Source organism: Megascapheus bottae, chromosome 5 (assembly GCF_031878675.1).
Source record: "Megascapheus bottae isolate mThoBot1 chromosome 5, mThoBot2.hap1, whole genome shotgun sequence".
Lineage (NCBI taxonomy): Eukaryota > Metazoa > Chordata > Mammalia > Rodentia > Geomyidae > Megascapheus > Megascapheus bottae.
The window spans coordinates 43,831,601-43,838,886 of record NC_143513.1 but is presented as its reverse complement, the minus strand read 5'-3'; the positions used below and the strand labels follow the sequence as shown (position 1 = coordinate 43,838,886).

The window sequence follows — 7,286 nt, the reverse complement described above, 5'->3', positions numbered from 1 at the left end:
TATTGATTGCACAAATGTTAGCTCATCAGTGTAATAGGTAATAGTATTTTAATAACATAATGGTGGAGCATAATTCTTCCTCTTTGTGAGTTATCTCAGTATAGTGCAAGTTATATATCCTGATATATACTAAATAATAAAGATATAAATAGATTTAATATCAATACATAGCAAAGAAACCTATACATTCTTCTAAAATCAAATGTTGCTTGTAAAATAAATATATGCATATAAATATGACTCAAGAAAAAATAAATATAAGAAACAACATAGAGCAGAGATTTTACACTCCTTTTTATTCTGGAACTTAATTACTACAGCAAAATGCTGGGCTCTCATAATAGTTGATATGAACTATATATCATTAAACAAGTGAGGTTTATTTGTCCTCATAGATTTTACATGATGATTTCTAGTTATTGAATGTACTGAATGTTTTCAGCACAGAGCTAATGATGGCAACTTGACCCTTAAAAACAAACAAGTCCATTCATTTGTAATTTGCAAACTTCACTGTTAGAGAAAGAAAAATTAGGAAGAATAATTGAGAATATTGTTCCAGAGAAGATGAGAATGCTTAAATTAATGTCTTCTTTTTCTTTTTTTTTTTTTTTTTCCAGATCCTGCTTCGGGTATATTGGTAGAAATGACACTGGTCACTGGCCCCCTGAAGATGGCGGCCAGGGAGCCACAGCAGTCCCTTCCTCAGCGGCAGAGAGAGGTCTTCATTGTGAGGCCTTCATTGCAAGGGCAGGGCCCTTGGCACCCTTCAGGAATGCAGCCTGAGAACCCTTAGAAGCTGGGGCCTGAGCACTCTTAGGTGCTGCGGCCTGGGCCTGAGCTGGAGTGGCAGCTGGAGCCTGGGCCTTGGCCTGCGCCTTGGCCTTGGCTTTGGCCCTGGCCTTAGCCTTAGCCAGGGCCTGGACCCTAGCCTTGGGCCCAGTGAGCCTGCTGCCCTGGGCGATATAGGCATGGATGCGCTTGCCCAGCTTGGGGTGGGCGATGTAGGTGCGCTGGAGCTTGTGTGTGGCCTGCTCCGGGAGCTTGCATTTGTTGCTCACTACTCTGGGCTTCACCAGGGTCTTGACAGCCGTGACCTACGTGAGCAGAGCCTTGGCGTTGTTGGCCTGCATCTTCTTAAAGCCCTTTTTTGTTGAGCTTCTTAGCAAAACGCATGTTCCTCAGGAACTTGGGGTGCACCCCCTTCAGAGACTCATATCTTTGTGATCTGGGTTTCTTGATGCCTTTTCTGTACCATTTCCTGGACTGGTTGTGCATAGGGTGGTTCTTGAACTTGGCCATGTCTGAACCGCGAACCCTCAGGAGCCGATGTGCCTGGAACCGGAAGGCTTGAATTAAATTTCTGTCTACAGAAATGGAAAGAAAAAAAAAAACATTCAGAAATGAAGGACTTCGTGTGACTCTGCGGTGAGGCTGTGGCAGAGATGTAGGTTATTCTCAGGTTTTCCTGTAAGTGACTCTATGTCTGACAATTACAAAGGAGTTATGGAAAGAACTTGTGTTTGATCTGAAAACCAAGAGAGAATGAGCTAGTGTTTCACTTATCTGCCACTAGAGAATACACCTATCTAGAATGATTGGCGTAAATACCCCATCATTCATTTCATGTCATGGTTCTGTTGGTGCAGCCTTAGGGGTTTGAATATCCTCCTTTGTCCTGTGGACACTGAAAGGCTGAGGGTGTTTCAAACAACTTTGCAAAACCATTTGGAACAGCACTTCTCAACCTGTTGGGTTTTTTTTTGGGGGGGAGGGTCTCCAAATATTTTTATGTAATTAAAATTGAGAGCCCTAAACTCTCTACTAAAATAGTAGAAATGCAAACAGAAATTCTAAAAGCATTTGTTCTTTGTTCATTGTTGTTGTTTAGTTTTGGTGGTAGAAGAGTTTGAACTCAGGGCCTCATGCATGCTGGATGGGTGCTTTATTGCTATGGCTATGGTCCCATTTCCACTTTTTTAGCTGTTTTTTTTTTTTTTTTCAAAATAAGATCTCTCTTCCCACCTGGTTGAATCATTGAGTTACAATTCACATACTTTAGGATTCCTACCATTGCTAGAATTGCAGGTTCACCTAATATGTATATCTTCTACTTGAAACAGTTTCACAGATGTTTATTCCAGAGTTAGCCTGGAACCTTGATCTTCCTAAATTCAGACTCCTACGTAGGTTGGATCATGTGCCACCTAACTGAGCTATGGGCTGGGTCGGATTGGGGATCTCAGGAACTTTTCTGCCTGTGCTGACTTTGAGCTATGTTTATTATTATTATTATTATTATTATTATTATTATTATTATTATTATTTCAGATTCCCAAATAATTAGGGTTAGAGGAATTGGATGCAGATGTCTGAATTCTGAAAGCATCCATTAATTAATTTAGTTAAAATGACCTAACTGGCAGCTTGTATTACTTTATTTTAAACAATCATTGCTTTTCAAAGAAAGAAAATTGAAAAAAATCACACGATTTTTAAGGTTTCACAAATCTTTAACATCTGAACTAATAGAGAATGTTTTTTTGTTGTTGCATCCAAGCTTGGCAATACTTTGTTTCTTTGCATGTATATGAAGAAAATCTGACTTTATTATGTAGATGTAAATTTAGAATGGAAAGAATACTTTAATAACATTGTTTGACATAGGAGTGAAACTTGAACAACGTTATTTTCCAGTTCAATTGCAGTATGAAGTTATATTAGTATTTTTTGCACCACGATACATTAAAACCTGTTGATCCTGATCTATCTTACAGTTGAAGGAATCTCTTACTCATGAATTATTTCTGTAATATTATGCACAAGTCATTTGGAAAACACATTTTCAAAAACTAAGCAGATCTCCAAAATGTTGTTACATTTCATTATGAAATATTTTAAAGGCCACGTATTTAAATACTCATCCTTTCTCAGAAAAGTCTTAGGAAGCTCTCAAGCTCATCATGGCACAGGAAATTATGCAATTTATCAATAATGTTTTCATATATTTTCTTTGAAATAGTATTTTTAAGAAAATATTTTATAAATATGTGATGCTGAATATATACTTTTCCCATCATTCTTTCATGTAATATATGGGGAGAACCACAGATTAGCTCACAATTCAGTTGCCTAAATGTCTTTCTCGTGGTATGTTCCAGCCATATGTATTCAACTGTTTTAATTTCTTAAAACAGTTATGTGGGCATAAAAATGACCACATAAAGACTGCTTTACTTATCCCATAGAGATTTATTTTCTCACAGTTCTACAGGAGAGAAGTGATCAAGTTGTAGGAAATAAGCTTTATTCTTAAAAATCATTTTTGGTTTGTAGGTGATTATCTTCTCCCCATACCCTGTAGTCCACATCCTTACTTCTACACATGAGCATATATGATTTATTTTCTTTTTCATCATCTCTCTCTTCCCCATCCTTTCTTCTATCCCTCCCTTTCTCCTTTTCTGTATATAAGTCCTCTTTATATATACAGAAAGGGATCTTGTGTGTGCACATATGTGTGGGAGGGTGAATGTGTGTGCTGCTAATTTATTCCTTTTATAAAGACACCTACATATTAGAACATTGCCCACCCTAAAGACACTAGACTTAATCACTTTAATTCCACTGACTCCATCTCCAAATATAATCATATCCTGAGGAACTAAGGACTAGTACTTCAACATATGAATGTGAAGACGGATACACAATTCAGCCAGTTAACACTGGCAAAACACTTTGTCTATTCTAGTTTATCATACAGAGCATTAAAAGGATGAATACTAAAGGATTTTTAGTTTATAAAATTAATAGACTTCTGTACCAAAAACATCGATGAATGAAAATGACCTTCACTTTTCCTACAGATGTATGACAAATAATATAAAGACTTAATTTTATAATGATGATTTGTCATGATTCACAAACAGTTTTAGACATTCCTCACCTTATACTTTTTCAAATATCAATATGGTCTAAAAGGAAAGAGTGTATATAACCATTATATTTCCATAGACCTTTGAAAATAATCCCGTTACTCTTTGAAGTCATGGCACACACTTGCGAATCATGGACTTTTAGTTATATGAAATGAACTGAAATGAATTTAAAGATTGGGCTTAGCTAGGATGATTGACAGATATACCTAAGCTTGGCTTTTATGTACAACTTGAATTTTATTAAAGTATGTAGAATTAAGATAATTGGAATTCTATTCTGTTCTAATTGATATATGTGCTATATTCTTAAACTGACATTTTGAATTACAATCCCTTTGTACAACTAAAGGTAATTAAATTATACTAAAAATAAAATAAATAAGATTATATAGTAAATTGTTCATATTTCCCTACAGGAATGTAATGTATTTTGATCCACCCCTTCTATTAGCACTCTTAAATAAAACCTAGCATTGGCACTACTAAATAAAATCCTAAAATTTCTAAGATATGGCCAATTTTCTTAGCTATATTCCAGTTTTTCCCTCTTCTCTGCTCCTCTTGTTTGTTCCTTCTCCATTTCAATTTGCCACCATATCCTTCCTTATCCAGAGGAAATGACCAATGAGTATAATGACCAATGTAACTGTCCTCCAATGCTTCCTGTCCATACTTATTTGGGAATGGAAAAAATATTTAGTTATTCACCTATTTAGATGTAATAATCAAGTTCTAAGATCTTGTTACTTCTGATTAATTAATGAGTAGCTGAGAAAGCAATGCGGATGACAATGAGATGTATGACTCAGAAGTTAGGCCTAGTCCCTGCTTTCAAGGAAAGTAAATGCAAAATTGAAGGCTTTTCATCACTAAGTCCATAAAATGAACTAATGCCATATGATAGGTTACACTATTATTGTTAATTTTAAATAAATTTGAAGTATCTCATTATGTATGTATGTATGTATGTATCTATGTTCACGATAATCTTCCATTTCTAGCAAAATCAAGAGACACATTTTTCTTCCCATTTTGTGGTAGAAGCAGTCATTACTGTAATTTTGTCCTTACATGACTAAATCTGTATGCAGCACTACCCCCCCCAGTGTATTGGTAATCACACGTATGCCCACATGAGTCATTATTCTTCATCATTTGATCTCCACCATAAAAAGAATAAAAGCTACTGTTGAAATAAATAAGAATAAGGAACAGAGCTTGTGGTTACAGGCCGAGTGCCTATGATTAAATATTTAACAAGTTCCATTGGAAGCCTGCACTTCCAGGGATTTATTGTTCTGATATAAAATTCACTGGGATTAAACTAGGCAGACAGCAACTTTTTATTTTCCAAATCTTATTTAAATTGGTTTGCCTGTTTTATGTTATGGAAGTTTAAAGAAAATAAACTTGGTATTGTCAGTCTTCAATTACATCAGACAGAGCTCCTTTCACTTGATGGCAGTCTGAATTTAAAAAGTAATAATACTGCTACTAAGATAGGTGTGTAGCAATGTATTTCATGATAGAAAATAAGAGCACGAGATATGTGTCTGGTAATGGAATGGCTTTATTCTAATTATATTTTCTTTTCATTCAGAAAGAATTGTTGAAATGGGAGCTTACTCTTGTTATATAACAGCTATGCCATTTCTGTTCTGTCAGTTAATTTTTATCTTCACAAGTAGGCCAACTACTTTGACTTTCGTCTTGGATATTTACAATCCTAGCCTTGGCTTAGAATTAGAATATGTAGAATTAATACTATGGACTTTGTTTTGTCAAGTGATGTAAAAGTTCTAATGTATGTTTCTTTTTCTCATATATTTTATTGTAATTAATAGAAGGGTTACATATCTTCGCCAGATAGAATGTGCATTACTTCACAAACATTGATACCCTTTCTCATGACTTGGTCCCCATTCCCCCCCAAACCCACCATTCATCTTGTTTTTCCCCTTCCTGATCCTATTTCAAATAGCCAAATAAACAAATAAAAAATATATCCGATAACAAGGTAAAATACTGTAACAATATAAGATAACCAAAGGACAGCGAAAGAGATGAGAGATAACATAGTGCATTAAGGACAACAATCACTCATTATATGGCTTTTGTTTCTATATCCTGGAGGTCCTTTCATCTAGCATCATCTATATGGCCTTGTATATTTAGGTTTTGCTCTAAGGTAAATCTCTGCTAGGAGAGCTCAAGGTTTCTACTGATTGTGACAAATGAGAGAAACCATTGAGCCTATGTTCCCTTGTGTCTGGCTTACTTCACTTAATATGATTTTTTTCTAAGGGGCAATGTCATTCTTTCTGTTAGCAGCATAGATTTCCATTGTTTATAAATACCACATCTTGTTGATCCACTCATCAACTGATAGTCATCTGGGTTTGTTCCATATCTTTGAAATGGTAAATAGCACTGCAACGAACATAGTTGTGCCAGTGGAATTCATATGTCCTTGTTTCTGGGAAATTGGGTAAATGCCAAGTAGTGGAATAGCTGGGTCACAGGGGAGATCTATGTTTTGTCTCTTGAGGAACTGCCATACTGCTTTCCATAGTGATTGAACAAGTTTGCACTCCCACCAGCAGTGTAGTAGTGATTCCTCCTGGCCACATCCCCTCCAGCATCTGTTGTTATTAGATTTCTTGATCCTGGCCATACTGACTGGAGTGAGGTGGAATCTTAGAGTTGTTTTGATTTGCATTTGTTTTATAGCCAGGGATGTTGAGCACTTCTTCCTGTGTCTATAGGCCATTCTTATTTCTTCTTCAGAGAAGATTCTCTTTAAGTCTTTGGCCCATCTATTAATGGGGTGGTTGTTTCTTTGGAGATTAGTTTGGGACTGATTCAATTTTGGGGGCTGTTGATATATTTTAGATATGAGGCCTTTGTCTATTGTATGGTTAGTGAAGATCTTCTCCCACTCTGTAGGCTTTCTAGTTAGTTTACTAGCTATGTACTTTGCCATACAGAAACTCTGCAGTTTAATACGTTTGTCCAAACTTTCTTTAATTTGTCTTGTTTCTGGGTCTTTATGAAGAAAGTTTTGACCTGTGCCATGGAGACCTAGTGTATCTCTGATTCCTTATTGTAAAGTTTTCAGTCTGTCTGCTTTTACCTCGAGGTCTTTGATTCATTTGGAATTAATTCTGGTGCAAGATGACATAGAAGGATCCAACTTTAGTTTTTGCCAGTCCTGGGGCTTTAAGTCAGGGCTTGAGTGCTGTCCTTGGGCTTTTTCCTCAAGGTGAGCACTCTGCCACTTGAGTCACAGCACCATTTCTAGCTTTTTCTATATGTGTGATTCTGAGGAATCAAACCTGTGTTTTTGTG

At 36.1% G+C, this 7,286-nt stretch overlaps 1 pseudogene; it reads right to left on the bottom strand.

Annotated features, from left to right (window-relative positions):
* Positions 1–725: 725 nt before the first annotated feature.
* Positions 726–1,302, bottom strand: LOC150063313 (large ribosomal subunit protein eL29-like; annotated as a pseudogene).
* Between the last annotated feature and the right edge of the window lie 5,984 nt (positions 1,303–7,286).